Source organism: Ambystoma mexicanum, chromosome 6p, assembly GCF_040938575.1.
Source record: "Ambystoma mexicanum isolate Mex_15411 chromosome 6p, UKY_AmexF1_1, whole genome shotgun sequence".
NCBI lineage: Eukaryota > Metazoa > Chordata > Amphibia > Caudata > Ambystomatidae > Ambystoma > Ambystoma mexicanum.
The window spans coordinates 1260337853-1260354262 of record NC_090935.1 but is presented as its reverse complement, the minus strand read 5'-3'; the positions used below and the strand labels follow the sequence as shown (position 1 = coordinate 1260354262).

The window sequence follows — 16410 nt, the reverse complement described above, 5'->3', positions numbered from 1 at the left end:
AGAGAAAGTTATAGGGTTGGTGGATACATGAGAGCAAAGTGAACAGAAAAAGGGTAGACCCTTTTAAGGCTGCAAAAGTGAGCAAACAAATTATGAAATAGAAAAATGCTGGGTTACAGAGGTGAAAGCAATGACGGATCAGAGAGAAAGGGCTAACTTGTTTAGTGCCATCCTGTGGCCCTCCCAATATTTACAGTGGAAGACAGACAAGCTCCCACACAGTCACCCATATCTGCAGTTTCCATCAGCCAAAGTGCTCATTAAGTGAACTTTGGGGTCAGCCTGCAGCTCCGATTTCCTTTGTATAGGCCATGTACTGTCCTGGAGCCTGGTACAAAGAATAATAAACATGCTCACCTTCTCTTACATTACTGTGCCTTGATTTGATACCCCTGAGCATATGATTTAATTGAACCATTTAAGGGGGGGTCAGTCACAGTATTGGAATGTAGTGGGTTGGTTTAACTTCTTTCTCTTAAACAGAATATCGAGAGTACAAGTGAAGGAATGCATGTCTGGTCCAGAGGTTATGTTGTGTGGCGCACCACAGGGTTTCTGTGCATTGCCCTTGCTTTTTAGCATCTATAGGTTAGACAGTTGCGCAATCTGTTGAGTGATCTGGGTCTTTTTTCCCCCCAAGAGTTCTCCAGATGACAACCAGCTAGCCTTCCGGTCCGGTTGGATGATGACAATGCTGCCTTCATCCAGGATCTGTTTCAAGTCATTGCGGGTTGGATGTTTAGTTGGTTAAGTTGTAACCAAGCAAAAACTGAAATGTTCCTCCCAAAGAGCTTCCTAGGTTTGTTGCTCTTGCAGAATCCAACTGTACAATTCGTCCTCGACCAAGTAAGATCACTAGGTATGATTTTTGACTGCTCTTTTTTTGCTCTGCATTAGAACGAGTGCCAACAATTGACAAATGATTTTAAGACCAATAGGATCTTTTGAGTATCTCTGCTTCAAACCTTTATAGGGGCAAATCTAGATGACTTGAACTGCCTTTTATGCAGGTTTAACCAGACCGGTTACAATGGTTACACATTTTACAAATCACTGGAGTACATGGTGAATGCACACCTGTGTCTCCAGTTTTGAAAAGGGTTATTTTGATTCAAGCTAGTAGTGCATTTAGACGCTTACCCATCATTCATAAAACAATGGCAATGCTGTGCACTAGGACCACCACTTAATCTGTCTTGATTCTCCTAGATTGTCTAGATCTAAGGTATATGGACAATGCAGCACAATCATTTGCATTCAACTTTGGAACAATCTCCTTTTGGAACTTCCCAGAAATATGGTGTCGCCTTGATTTTAGGAAGAGACTGAAAACTATTGTTTTGACTTAGTTGGACCGCACAAACCGTGCACATGCACCCCCACCCGAACATGCGCTCGCATCCAATGCAATTTAATTAATGCGACCCGGCACAGCTACAAATCAATCTTGATATGCTCCCTGTGCTATTCTATTAAAAACGCCTGCACACCTCTCTGAATACACCCCAATCATTACTGGCGGCAATCCCTGCTTTTACAACACTGGGATTAATACACTGGTCCGAAAGTGCACCTCAATTGTAACCTGTGAAATCCACTTATTGTAGTCCGCTGACCTGTATCTAACGCAATTCTCATTTCTCACTATCAATTTCTGTCTCTTTCGTTGGCCACAGCCATCTGTTTTTTTTTTTGTTCCTTTCTCTGCACCCCTCTTCGCTTTTATGTCCATATATCTCTTCCTCTGCACCTCTTGTCACACTGCAGCCAACTCGCCGGCATTACACTTGCCTCATGCAGCTCCCACGTTACCAGTCTTCCTCCCCCACATCTTTCCCTTTTAGCGTATTTTTTTTTTCTCCCCCCCCCCCCATGGACTTCACTTATTAACAGTGCTTTAAGTGGGGTAAGAAATTGAGGGGGGGGGCATTTGGGGGCGTGGCTTCCATGGTGGGCATGGGCTAAAGTGCACAAACCATAGTAAGGTGTGCAAACAAATATGTAAATGTGTGTTAGAATTTATATATGTGTATGCGTACCTTAGTATGGTTTGTGTACTTTTCAAGCCATCTTTCATAAACGTAGAATGTTACATATTTCCAGGTTTATAAAAGGTGGCTTGAAAGTGCACAAGCCGTTTTAAGATAAGCACGCTTGTGTGCTTACCTTACGATGGTTGGTGTACTTTCTAATCCTCCTTTTATAAACATAGAAATATGTAACATTCTACGTTTATGAAAGATAGCTTGAAAAGTACACAATTCAAGGCATCTTTTATAAAGCTTTGCCAACGGACAAAAACGCCTCCGGCTCAGTCACCTGTGCTCTGCAGAGCAGATCACAGAGCCCGAGGTGTCTTTGACCCTCGGTGAACCCGGGAGCTCTGTGACCTGATCTGCACGTTAGATCATGGATCCCTCCGGTTCGCTGAGAGTCAGTGACCTTGGGAGTAACTTCACATGAGGGGTCACAAGAGGTGCCAGCTAGCCACAGCGTTGCTGAAACTGCAACCCAGTTTCAGCGATTCCCATTTCCCAGAGTCGCAGCCTCCCTGAGACGCACCGGCTGCATCCCAGATGAACGCGACAACACTTTTCTTTCGTCATTACCTGCATAACTTTCTTACACATGATGGTGAATTTCCAACTGAACCAGTCACTTTGCAAATCTGTGACTGTTAAAGCGAGCAACACAATAAAGCACTCTTTAACAATGTGTTCATACCCATAAAGTCAAATGGCTTGATATGCTAAAACGTGAAGTTTGCTTTGTCCTTAGTTGAATGTTCTTAAACCATGCACAAGAACATGCTGGAGGTTTGTGATGTATCTCCGAATCTAAGTGAGTTTGACACAATTAGTTTTATTGTGTGTCTTGAAGCACTGATAATAAAGTGGGTAAAAAATATTTTGCCTTTTGTATATTGTAGTTTCCATTCAGGATGTGGAAAATGAAGGTATACTGATATTATTTTGGCCCAACATGCTGCTATAAGGATTTACATGTTGTCATGAGGCTTTACTATGCAATTTGTGCATTTTATTTATTTTCATTGTTTTATTTATAATGCACCTAATGCCGTACCGAGTTCAATTTCGTGGATCCGGGATTCGAACCTCTGCTGCTCTACGTTGCCCCTGTGCTAGCCGACGTAAACTCTATAGGACAGTATAATTGTAGGTCTTGACACCTAAAACTTAAATATTTGTTCCAAGTATAACCTGGAAGGAGGTGGCCGTGCCCAAATTGAAAGAGTAGGTTAAAATCCCTGCTTCACTGTTTAGCTTAAGTGTGTGATCCTGGGCAAATGATGTAATCTCACCCTCACTTCAACTGCAAACATTGGAGTGCTTATACGTTTACACCCTTACAATAGGACAGTTCTAATAAGTGTAGGGACAAATGTGTGTACCCTGGTGCTGCTCAGCTAGCGACTCCGATACTGCCACATAGAATTGCATTATTGCTGCACTGGCCCTCCCCAGTCTTGTAACACTTGATTTGACAGGCAAACCTTCTCACCAGCCAGTCAGTGCACCAGAGATCCTAGTATAGAAGACTAAATGTGGTAGAACCAACATTATATTTTCTCCCCTGTTGCTCCCAGCCACTGAAGTTGCTTGGCCCGTCTAGAGTACTGGCCCAACCTGAGCAATGTCCTGTTATGCTATGATATTGAGTCTTTCCTTGAACACCATCTGCACACTTTCTAGGACCTTCAGGATCTGCAAGTGGATGTTTTCTGACTCAAAGGAGAGAGTTAACTGATTGTAACATTGAAGCTGCACTAGAATAGTCTCATTACAGCGAGTAATGAAGTTAGCACCTCTCCCAACATTTGACAGTTTAGCCTAGGTGCACCCCTGGATGTGTGCACTTGCGTTTTGTTAGGCAGGGAGGTGATGGAAGCCCTTCCCTGAAACTGGCAGTGTTTCAGTTTTACTGTGTTTGTTCAGAGAAATGTACTTGAACAAACGCAGTAAAACTAAAGCTACTACTTTCAAGAAAGACTTTCATCGCCTCTCTGCCTATTGCGCTTTAAAATATACTATATGATAGTTGATCCCCACACGAGACCATGAGGGCAAGGAGTGTAGAACAGTGGGGGCGGAGCCTCAAAGTTCACCCCGCCTATTTTCTGAAGTGGCCCCTCCCATCACAACTTAGCCCCCTCGAAATGTAGGTTTCATTGTGCCCCTGCTGGCAGTGATGTTAAAGGTATTGAATGCGTTGTCTCGCCCCTTCCAAACCTCATGCCCCTTCCTATTTTTAGGGCAGTGGCAAATGCCGAACTGAGCAACAACAAAAAAGCAAAGGTTGTCAAAAGTCACGCTGCGGCTTCCATTCCGTGTAGCGGCTGGTTATTGACGTATACATTGTCATGCAGCCCTACCCTCCCATTGCCTGTGACCATTCGTCATCTTTATATGTGTTTTTTAGATTATCCTGCTGTGAGCAGATGTAAATTGAATGCAGAAGCGGATATAAGGTTCTCGATCATACGCATTAAGTGGAGTGCGTTGTTTCAGTCTCTCACCCATTGAAAACTGCCCAGTGCACTTGGAGGTATGCATAAGGCATGCCGGCTTTGACCAAGGACTGTGTGAAACAGGTCTGGGCTAAGTGGGAAAGTTGGCCTTCGAAGCAATCTAGCTGACTGGAGCTGCTGGGTGGAAGAGGAAATTCAAAAGGAAAGGAGTCTACACCGTTTCCACTGGTGCGAGGTGATCTCTGGTAGTGGGGATTGTCAATTGGGGAGAGTTGAGGGGCATCTCCAGAGGAATAACCTGGCTGGTCATGTTGTGGGAGGTTCAGAATGTCCCCTCTGTCGCAAATTGACTGACATTTCACTCGGGGGCGTTGGCATGGGAAGGTGGGCAAAATCATTAAATCCGTTCGTGTGGAGACCAATGGATTCTGAGCTATGGTTGCAGTGGATGACGCCAACATGGCCTAAAGTGGGCCTGCATGTAGCGAGTGGTATGCTAGTATCTTGCACATCCTTTTTCTAGCCGGTATGGTTTGGTACAGGAGGGGCTTATTGGTCATGCAGTATGGGGAAAATGCACCTAAGTGGCATGGCGCTACAAAGGCAAATGCACCAAGTGTGTAGGCAAACATCTATTGAGCCGTGCTATGAAGAAGGGGGAGGGGGGGAAACTGAGGATCGAGTGGGCCTAGCAGCAACAATAGCTTTCTGTGACGGGGCTCATACTCCAAGTAGGAGTCCAGCCACTCCAGTTATGTTTCCCCTTAACTGCGCGTCAAGAAGCTTAGTCCATGTTTAAGGGAAGGATGTAGGATGCCACACATGGATTTGAGGAAAAGCAAGTCGGGCACCGGACCATGTAAGAGCTGGAACACAGTAGCCTACTGAACAAGAAGTTCGAGAAAAGTATCGGACGGTATACAGTCTTTATAACGAAAATGTTATATTGGATGAATATGTACTGAATATTATACAACGAAAAACATAACGAAAATTTATGTGGGGTAAAGGGTTAAATCTTGTGGGAAAACGGTTAGGCTGGGTTTTTAGGGGTGGAAAAAGGGGTTTGGGGGACCCTCCCAAAACATTTGTGTTTTGTTACATAATTTTTGTCATGTGTGCATTCATTATAAAGTGATTCGTTATAAAGACATGTAACCGTGTTTGATGGGAGAATGGCAGGACCGTTATCGATGGTCCTGCTCCAGACTTCATAGTATCCACAATGTGTGTAGTACCCGAGAAAGAAGGTGTTCAGCTTGATCCGTCGCCCGTCATGGCTGGATGGCTGGATGGGTAGGTAGATGGATGCCCCTACATAGCAGATGGCATATTGCAGTGTGAAGAATGCGATTCGACTAGTGAGGAAAAACTGGACAGGGGCCAGAATGGAAAGTGTGGCCTCTTTTCAGACTACTGCCAATCAAACCAGATTTCTCATTGCTGCGGATTGAATTTGAGGGACAGTTTTGTCGACCAGGCACTAGCTGTGGAGTATTCAGTGGCACCTGGGTGTTGCAGCACGTGTTTTGGTATGGACATTTACAAAATCGGTGAACTCGGGTGAAATCATTACTTGGATTACTTTTCCATGGTTGTTCGGTGTGGTGGGAAAGCGCCTGCCTACTAAGTGCCATACACTCAGGGCAACGAACTATACTATTTAATCTGGGTGAAGCCAGGCATCTGAGACTATTTGCTGTGCCATCATTTCTTGAGGGACTAAAACAAGCTGATGTAACTCCTTGAAGCCCGGTCCAGTGGAGGGTGGAGCTGTTCTTCGACATTGCAGGGTCTACTGGTTTGTGCTTTTCCTTGAACTTGTGGTGGTGGTGTGCTGAAGGAGGCAGCAGGGCAGTGTTGATCTAGAATTCATTTCTGCATTGCTGGCTCTACAGCTATGGGGCAAGGAATGGCGTGACGGGCGAGTGATTTGTGTGGTGAACAACAAGAGTGTAGTTGTGGTGGTTAACGTACAGCCTTTTAAGGACTGGTGGGTTTCATGCTTGCTACAAAGAATATCTTTGTTTTGCTTGAAGTGGAATATTTTGTGTTCGGTGCAAGACCCACCGCCGGAGTGGAAAACTGTGTTGCTGGCGCGTTGTCCTGTTTCCTGCCGGTGCAAGCCCAGGGAATCGCATTCACTGCAGAGTGGTGACTCGCGCCCGGACTGGCAGGGATGTGGGTGAGAGTACGAAGGGGCTGGAACAGTCTATTCAGATGCAATACTGGCATGACCGGATAATAGACTAATGTGGCAATGGCCAGGGGGCTGTAGTGGAATGATTTCTGAGAAATGAGTGTCCCTGTCCAATGTATAGTGTATTGTCCCTGGCAACACTGGCTGGAGTAGTGTCTATGGAAAGTGGTTCTGGGGCTGGGAAACATCTGCCGGGACCAAGGGAAAGGAACGCCCGAGGTGCGCTTGGCAGTGGGAGGGGCGGGAGGCTTCTTGCAGAGCAAATTCAGGGATTTATGGAGTAAGAAAGAGTAGTATGCTATTCTGCTTAGGACCTGTTCCAGACCACGTTCACCGTATACAGCGGGGTCTCTTTGAGATATGTAGGGAACGGGCTCAGGTTATGCCTAGGCTTGTGGTGTAATGAGCATGGCAGGAGACTATGGCCACAGCACAGTGGGCGCCCTGGGTATGGTGAAACCATTGCTCTCCTTTACTTAGAAATATCGGCCCAAAACTATGCATATCGCCAAGAAAGGATGATTAAGCAGAAAAAAACTAGGAACCTTCATGGTTAAATGGCTCTAATAACTTTAGAATGTCCCCTCAAAAAACTACAGCTAAAGGGAAGCTATGGTTGCAACACAAAACGCCAAACCTCACAAATTCGTCAGTTATGGTGACGGTCACCAACTTCTGTCCTGCTCATGAATGCCGACGTTGCGCTCATTGACGTGGTAAATACCCGCTTGACTCTTCTTTACAGTTCCTTTTGGGATTTTCTGTTGCCCCCCCCCCCCCCCCACCACGAGTTGGGTATGAAATGCATTCTGGTTTGCTCCCGTGTGCCCGCCACTCTATTGCTGAAGAATTTCTCCATTGGTACATGACGGATGATCTGTGTTTGAGCTTCAAGACTGGGGACAGAGGGAGCTTTGGTAAAATGCCATTTCGATCCGAACTAGAATTGCATTGACTGAACTTGGGCCCAATGCATTAAGCCACCTGTTTGATCCCTTGATATGCTTATGTACTCACAGTTAGGATGATGTCCTTTAAACATGTAAATATTCCTGCTGGGGTTCTACTCACCTAACCACACACTCTTGTGTTTTTGTTTTTTTGCAGTGTAACCTGCCAAACTGCTTGTTCATCGGCTTTCTATGATCTCCACATCCACAATCAAGCAGTTGCCCAGCAGTGAGAAGTATGTTGTCACTAGAAACCCGGCTTGAATCCCCGTCACGCTGTGCCATAGCCCTACACTTTCCAACAGGATACAAGGTATTTATTGCGTCGACGCTCCTAGTCATCATGGCTGTTAGAACGTTCAAGGGGGTTAGTAGTTCTGTCTTTCAGGGGGCACGAGAGAACATGAGCAGCCTTCTAGGGAAAACCTGCTCTGACCTCCCAGGAACAAAAAGCTCTTTGACGAGTTCCCACACCCTTGCATGTGCACCCCAAACTCTTGCATGTGCAACACCAATTCCACCCCTCTCTATTCCTTGTGTCCACCCACATGTCCCTGTTGATTGTTTCAGAATGCTCCCCCCTCCCCCATCCCCAGATTTGCAGATGTGTACTTGTGTTTTTTTTTGTCACTCACAGTATCCCCTGCCTGTAACTCTGCCCCCTGTCCCTACATATCCGTACCTCAAGTTGCCTCTATTCCTCACAGTTGCCTCTGGCCCTTTACTCTTGCTCTCCTTCCCAGCAGGTCCGGCTTCCCCAGGCAGGGGCGTAATACGGTTGACATAGTACGGTAGCATAGTAAAGCCACGGCTTGCTCAAAAGCCAACATGCCTGGTTGTTGTAGTGGTCCCATTGCTTAGTAGGAAGCCCCCCCTCTATTGCTCTGTCACAGGACTCTGTTACTGATGACGCCTGCACCTGGTTCTGGTACTGTCCCTCGTAATATTGGATTACCTGCCATTAGCACTTGCCGTTTAACTGTTCATTATTTTCGCTATGCCTGTTCCGCACCGCCCAACCACCTATTCACGGTAGTTGCCAATATTCCTCGAAGTCGCCCCACTCCTCACTCAGCCTGCAGTCTCCCTGCAGTGCCCCTGCCCTTCCCTTTACTGTGCTTCTGCAGTTTCCCTGCCTGCCTTTTCCTCGCACCTCCGCCACTTTGTGTTGTAGTGATCTTTGGCCGTCATGTGGCCCTCAAAACCCCTACACATTCTTTTTTCTTTCTTTCTCATTGCCTAATTGCTTGATATGAGCCATCACCTTGTACTAGCTGAAGCTGTGGTTTGGGGTTGAATGACTGAGGTCGGCATGTTCGAGGGAGAACAGACTGAAGTTTATTTTTTTCGAAATAACCTTCGGTCTTTTCACCTCCAAACATTTCTGACTTGGCCAAATCCCTGGCCACACCCCTTGCCTCCGACTTGCTGGTCTCTGCGATGCCTGTTCACTTTTTTTACTTCCGTGATCGGGAACTGGCGCTGCAGGGTCTTGTTTAGTTTAGTTTATTATTTGATAATGCGCTCCAAACCCAGGGGTAGCCGGGTGCAGCAGTCCCAAGAATACTTGAGCTTAGGTTGCATACATACAGAGGATACATACAGAAGAAGCATTATATGTGTTATTAACATATATACAAAACAAATATGCAAAATATACAGGAGATACAAGATGTGAGTCCCTCACATCGTACTGGCAATAAGATAGTCTGTGGTCTGGTATCAGAAGAATCAAAATAATTATGTGCAATGATTTGTCCAGTCCTAGAGCAAAGGATCGGTATGTTAGTTGTCATTGCTACAAAGCCAATTTTTCACATTTCATCTGAATCTGGAGTAGGGTAGATTAGCTCTCGATGCAGGAGGGAGTGCATTCCAGGCACGGGCAGCTCCAACAGGGAAGCTTGCTCCACCCGCTTTAGTTAGTCTGAATCTGGGGTTTTCAAGTAAGGAGTGGTTGGGGGCTCTGGTGAGGTGAGTAGAGGATTTTCTGGTCAGTCTAGCCGAGATGTATGGGGGCGCAGTGTTGTTCAGTCCTTTGTGTGTGAGAGATAGCATTTTAAGGAGAACTCTGTCATTGATTTTTAACCAATGATGGTCTTTCCTGATGTTGGATATGTGTGCTCTGCGGGGGTATGTCCAAAGCTGCTCTAAGAGCATTATTCTGCAGTATTTGCAATTTGTTTGACAGTTTTATTAGCGCCCGCATATAGGGCGTTACAGTAGTCCAGTTTAGATATTACTAGGGCATTGACTAGTGCGATACAATTGGTTTTGGATAAGTAAGGTCTGCAGGGCCTGATTAATTTGCAGGTGTAGGCTGTCGAGGAAGCCAGGGAATTGACTTGTTTTTTGCGAGATAAAGTGGAATCAAGGTAGAAACCTAGTGTGTTTTTTACCTCGGTTGCCACTTTGATTATATTGCCATCTATATTGAAGGGGCGGAGTTTTTTTTTTATTTAATTTTATTTATTTTTTCGTGATGGCTGCGGGGCTGTGCCTGCAAGCCCCCCCCTCATCCCCCCCCGCTCACTCCGCCGCCCTTTATTTTGTTTGGGAAGGCTGCGTGATTCGGTGATTTCGGCCGTTCAGAGTTTTTGAACGACCGAAAATTCGGCCAAATCTCACATTTGGTATTTTTTTCCTGTCATTTTGGACGAAACCGAAGCTCTGTGTCCTGATGGCGGTTATTACCTTTTTGAGTGCCTTTCTAAACTGACTGACAAGGTGTGCTTATCTGTAAGGGCTCATGCTAGCAACGTCAGAACTATACTCCCTAAGTGGGGGGGGGGGGGGGGAGTCCAAAGTTTACAGGGTGTCCTGGGGGCAGGAGAATGGGAGAATGGGGCCAATGACTGCACATAACGGTGCCTAAAAAGGCTAGAATGTTAGCACACACCTATTTAATGTTACAGCAATAACGCAATGTAATATTGTGTATGATGGCGCTTAATTGTCCTCTGTGTTAAAAGCATTTGGCAGCTGTGGCTGCAGCGAGGCCGAGGCTCCTCTTTGGCACTAGACGGGCAAATGGAACTATTGCTGAAGGTGAACTTGTTGGAGGGTACCTTCCATCTATTTTATGCCTTCACCCTGCAAACCACCACCCTGCATTCCGCCTTGCATCTATTTTATACCTTCATCCTGCATTCCACCTTCTATCTATTCTATGCCTTCACCCTGCAATCCACCACCCTGCATTCCACCTTGCATCTATTCTATGCTTTCACCCTGCATTCCACATTTGAAGGATGTCCTCTTGGCAGTAATCTGCTCCGCGAGAGCCACTGGTGGACCTGGGGAAAGCTGTGGCACTTGAAGTGCAGGTGCTCACTGCACGTTCACACCTGCCTGCTTCACTGCAAGCACTGAGGAGGTCCACTTGGGAGCACTTTCTTATTTTAATTGTATGCATTTTTAATGTTCTCGAGGAGGGCCTCGTTTACAAAAGATTGAAACTAAACGATCACATTGAAAAAAACACTTCGTCTAGGTCCTATCCTTGCCCACGAATGATTCATCCACTGTAGAGTCATAGAGGCTGTGAATAGCTGCGCCTACATCCTATTAGCTTTTCCAGGATGTCTGTGCTAGCCTTTTGGACTGCGAAGACCAAGCAGCAAGCGGAACTTGTGGTGCATGCCAGCGTGGGCCCAGTACGACCCTCCTGCATGATCCTTTCGTTCTTTTCTCGGTGCCAATTGGGCTGGATGTTTGCACAGCTCACAGCCTCTGCATCCTGTTCTTTTCTTGCAATTGCGTCTCTCGTTTCGCTTCCTCTTCCTACTCTCTATGCCCCGTAGTGTTTTCCTGCACGCAGTCCCAGCTCTGGTAATTTTCAGTCAGAATTGCACACTTTGCTTGGAGTATATAGGCCAGGTCACTCTTTACAATTGTTCAGCACTTGTGACCTACTTTCCTATTCTCCTCTTCAACTTCATCCCACCCTCTTGGGGGGCCGAGGTGTTAGGGGGGAGGTCACAAACTGATTGCAAGTGAGCACTGTGGTACCTGGAGTGAACCTTCCCATTCAGGTACACAGGCACTGAAAACCGCTCTGGGCTTCAATATTCTTTCAGATGTCATCAAGATGACGTCATGGTGGTTCCGCCAGGGCTTGTCTAGTGGACTTCCACATGACGCTGCCAGAGGTCCGCCTACTAGGCTTGGGACACTGTGAAGACTCCTAGGATCGCAGCAGCAGGACATTCTGTGACCATCATGTTTTGGAGCCCGGCCTCCTATTTGCTTTGTTTACAAGATGTCGGCAAGGAAGAATATTTCGAACCCCTCCTTGACCACTACTTCTGAGCGCAGAGACCAACTCACAGGGGAACCAAGATCAAGCATTTGCCATGTTTTGGCATTTTCAAAGGAATAAAGAATGGCCAGAAGGCTCCCAGAGCTTTCTTTGATATATGTTCTTTATAACGCACTTAATACCCAGAGGTTTCTAAGCGCGGACCCGGGATCGAACCTGTGTTGCTCTGTGTCGTCTTGCTTCCAAGGCGAGCACGTTGTCCCTGAGCTATCCTACTGAGAAGGCTGCTGTTCATTTTGGTACATTGGGATTTAAGCTTTGTATTTCCTCTGTCTGCTCCCCCTTTCTCGGTCCTTTACTGAGCTCAGGGTTCCGCCTGCCCCCTCCCGGATGGTGCTGGGGTGGAGTGAGCACCTGCGTTTCAGTCCATCTGCTGGCTCTACCGTTGCAGATTCACCAAAACATGTTCCTTGATGGATCTCGCCCGCCCCAGTTGAGACCTGGCATTCGCGAGCATCCTTGCAGCGGTGGTACACCTGGCCTCTTGCCCAACAGAATCACCCACACGCCTCTAGTGAAGAGGGTGTAGCCAGATGCTCCTCCCTCTGCTTTTCAGTTTTATTTTCGGTATTTGGTCGGAGTATATCAACCCCCCTGAGGCTGTACTTGATTGGCTGCGTATGGGGGGGGGGTGCTCTCCCTCTTTTCCTGCAGAGATTTCAGTACTTGCAGCAAATAACTGGTTTATTTCCTGCAGTTCAGAATACCACGAGCCTTTGGTCCATAAGCCATGATATATTCCCATTCTGCTACTTTGCTGTTGCCAGGCTATTTGAATGAAAGTAGCCTCCGACACTTCATTTCTGTTCATGTGGTGTGGGCCTGGTTGGAACACGTCTGTCTCGGTATCAGCCATGTACCCAGACTCCTTTGTATACAGCATGCATAGTCTATTTCTTTGTTTATTTTTTTTGTCGGTAAAGTGCCCAGTTTTAGATAAAGGAAGGAACACTACACTGGGTATGGTTTTCGTGAGCTGCACTACTTGCTATGAAATTTGATGCAGTAGGCGTTAAAGTTTTCTTCTTTCCTTCCTGTGAGTGAGTGCGTTCCATCTCCTCCTCTTTCATTGGTGTATGGCGTTCCTCCCCTGAACCCTTCCCTCAGCAGTCCTGGCGCCCGGGAAACCCTCTGACTAAGGACGCCAGACCGGCTGACTGCCTGCACAGACCCACTTCCTTTTGAAGCTGATGATCTGACTTCCGGGATGTGCGCGAGTTTGGAATTTCCCGGTCAATGCCCTTTCTAGCTTTATCACAGCTTGTGCATTTATCATGGTTACAGGGACTCTTGCAGTTCGTTCTTAAGACACAGATCACTTTGGTTTTTTTCTTGATGTTTCTGAGTAATCCTGGTGATATTTGAAGTAGGAGTATTTTGATGCCTGTTTTTTAAAGCTGGGGGTAACCTGATTTTAGCCCAATTCAAAAAGGGAGTGTTTTACAAACGAGTACAAATGTTTTAACTGGCAAACGGATTTTTTTCTGTAGTCATTCCTTTGTACTTCTTCCGATCCGGCAGTAATAAAAGCTTCCTGTGATGCAGTGTGTGCGCGCGACTCTTCCACATGTAGATTCTTGGATCAAGGCAGGGGAGCAGGCTCCAATGTGTCTGTTTACAAGTTTTGATTTATTTATTTTTACTCCACATTTTTATTTTTGGGAGTATTTGCCAGATTTTTAATATTTTTTTAGGGAATAAAAGTGGCGACCACCCCCATTTTCAGCATCTGTTGCTCACTGCACTTTCTATGGTGCAATCAATGTTTCAGATACGAAAACGTCACCCAGTATTTGGGTTTGGCCTCTGCCTTCAGCAGAAATCTTTGTGCTTGGTACTACTATGCCTTTTCTTTTAGACCACCGACTCCCCAATTCTCCTCTGCTGCTTCCTTTTAGGCCCACCTTTTGCAATATTTCAGTTTGCAATTCGGCAAGTCTTAACAGCGGCATATACTCTTTAATTAAGCTTTAGAAGTATTGGGTTTTATATGGTGCAAACCTAGCAGGGCGGCAAAGAAGCGCTGCACAACCAAGCGCTCCAGTAATTTATGCAATCATTGGAAGCGGAGAGGATTATGGGAATGGTTGGGCATGGGGAGATGGGGATGCAGAGGTTTACAGGCAGGACTGAGCAGGAAGATCGAGGAGGCTCTGCAACTCTGCTTCCACTCAAGCTATGTTTGAGGTTTCCAAAGATCTGCCAAGCCAGACTGCATGCTCAAATCCCTGGGCCTGCATTAGTGATCCCCTTCCTTGCTGCTTTCTGCTGTGGGCCAATCAAATGTCTGTTCACAGAAGACCCTAAAGGAACAATCCTTGGGCAGCTACAAAAAAATGTGTTCCTTCTTATGCTACGCTACACTGAAATAATGTTTCGGTTATTCATTCCAAGATTCTACACTTCTGGCTATATAGTAACGGTATGGGTGTGCAGTCTCCCACGACGATGACCATCTTAACAGCCGCTTGCCCCTTGCAGGCCTATTCGCTCTCTTCCTTTAATGGGAATAGGTGCCACATATTGTCAATCATTGCTGCCCTGAAATGTATGCATTTTATGCACTAAGATTTTGAAAAAATGTTTTATACCTAAATTTACTTTGCTCCAAAACCGGCTCTCAGACAAGGCACCTTCAACCAGCAGGAATACAAATTGTGAATTGGCCAGCAGACGTCCTTCCCACCGACTTTGGAAACTGAGACTGGATTGCTTTGAAAGGCCCTCGATTTGAACATTAACTTGTGGCAGTGGGATGTTTTGCAGAATCTCCCATCAAAGGTTAATAAAGCATTTTTTTTAGCTGCAATCTGAAACCAAAGAGGGTGCTCACAGGACTTCAACAAAGTTACAGCCAGGGCCATGCGGAAAGTGTTATTGGGTCTTCTATAGAGTGACCTCAGACATTTGCATGCCCTCTTAGATAGTGTTGAAAAGCAGGGTGGGCCATGGCGCCATGATCTGAGGTAAATTGGAGAAGGTGTTCTGCTGCGAGTGTTGGCGTATTGGGCAACCTTTCGCGGCGTGCATGTTGCCCAATAATGTCCCCAGAAGGTCAGGTTGCTTGATGCTGCCCGGGACCGGCATCCTGACCTGTGTGGGTGTAGGCATGGGTAGTAGTTGTTGGTGCTCTGTTGAAGTATGCCACCTGGAGGGAAGTGGAGGGCGCAGAACCAGGGTCCTTTTTTCAGCGCTAGTCGTTCTCTGGTATAATGCATAAGACGCAAACTCCACATTAACGCCATCAGGGAGGGCTTCCATCAGCCCCAACGGACAATCTAGGAACCCTTTCACCATATTGCTGGCATCCCACCCACCAACATGCATTCAGCAGGCCGGTGCAGCGAGGATTCTACAGTGCGAAGTGTGACGCTCTAGTAGTTGAGTGTAGGGTATGCATGGAAATACTATGTCGGCGTCTTGCTGGTATGAGAGGAATGTTGGGCGCTAGACTAAAAGGCATGTGGCTGTTGGTTAGGTACGAGGATGTCATTTGTTAATGTTTGCAATCTTATTCAGTGCCTAGGTAAGGGACCTAGCACGGCATCCCAAGCATCATAAACCTTTAAGAAACATTGCATATTGTTCCACACTGCGTAGCATGCTATCGTGGAGAAGTCCTTGCACATGGCCTGCCTGTAACACTGCGTAGCATGCTGTCGTGGAGAAGTCCTTGCACATGGCCTGCCTGTAACACTGCGTAGCATGCTGTCGTGGAGAAGTCCTTGCACATGGCCTGCCTGTAACTGCGTAGCATGCTGTCGTGGAGAAGTCCTTGCACATGGCCTGCCTGTAACACTGCGTAGCATGCTGTCGTGGAGAAGTCCTTGCACATGGCCTGCCTGTAACTGCGTAGCATGCTGTCGTGGAGAAGTCCTTTCACATGGCCTGCCTGTAACACTGCGTAGCATGCTGTCGTGGAGAAGTCCTTGCACATGGCCTGCCTGTAACACTGCGTAGCATGCTGTCGTGGAGAAGTCCTTGCACATGGCCTGCCTGTAACACTGCGTAGCATGCTGTCGTGGAGAAGTCCTTGCACATGGCCTGCCTGTAACACTGCGTAGCATGCTGTCGTGGAGAAGTCCTTGCACATGGCCTGCCTGTAACACTGCGTAGCATGCTGTCGTGGAGAAGTCCTTGCACATGGCCTGCCTGTAACACTGCGTAGCATGCTGTCGTGGAGAAGTCCTTGCACATGGCCTGCCTGTAACACTGCGTAGCATGCTGTCGTGGAGAAGTCCTTGCACATGGCCTGCCTGTAACACTGCGTAGCATGCTGTCGTGGAGAAGTCCTTGCACATGGCCTGCCTGTAACACTGCGTAGCATGCTGTCGTGGAGAAGTCCTTGCACATGGCCTGCCTGTAACACTGCGTAGCATGCTGTCGTGGAGAAGTCCTTGCACATGGCCTGCCTGTAACACTGCGTAGCATGCTGTCGTGGAGAAGTCCT

General features: G+C 46.8%; 1 protein-coding gene across 1 annotated transcript in view; it reads left to right on the top strand.

The window, feature by feature from the left end:
- Positions 1-16410, top strand: part of GCNT1 (glucosaminyl (N-acetyl) transferase 1) — a 193759-nt gene that overhangs the window by 70973 nt on the left and 106376 nt on the right. Inside the window, exon 2 of the mRNA XM_069625918.1 lies at positions 7797-7952. The gene's annotated coding sequence lies outside the window, so the exon portion shown is untranslated. The remainder of the gene's footprint in view (positions 1-7796; positions 7953-16410) is intronic.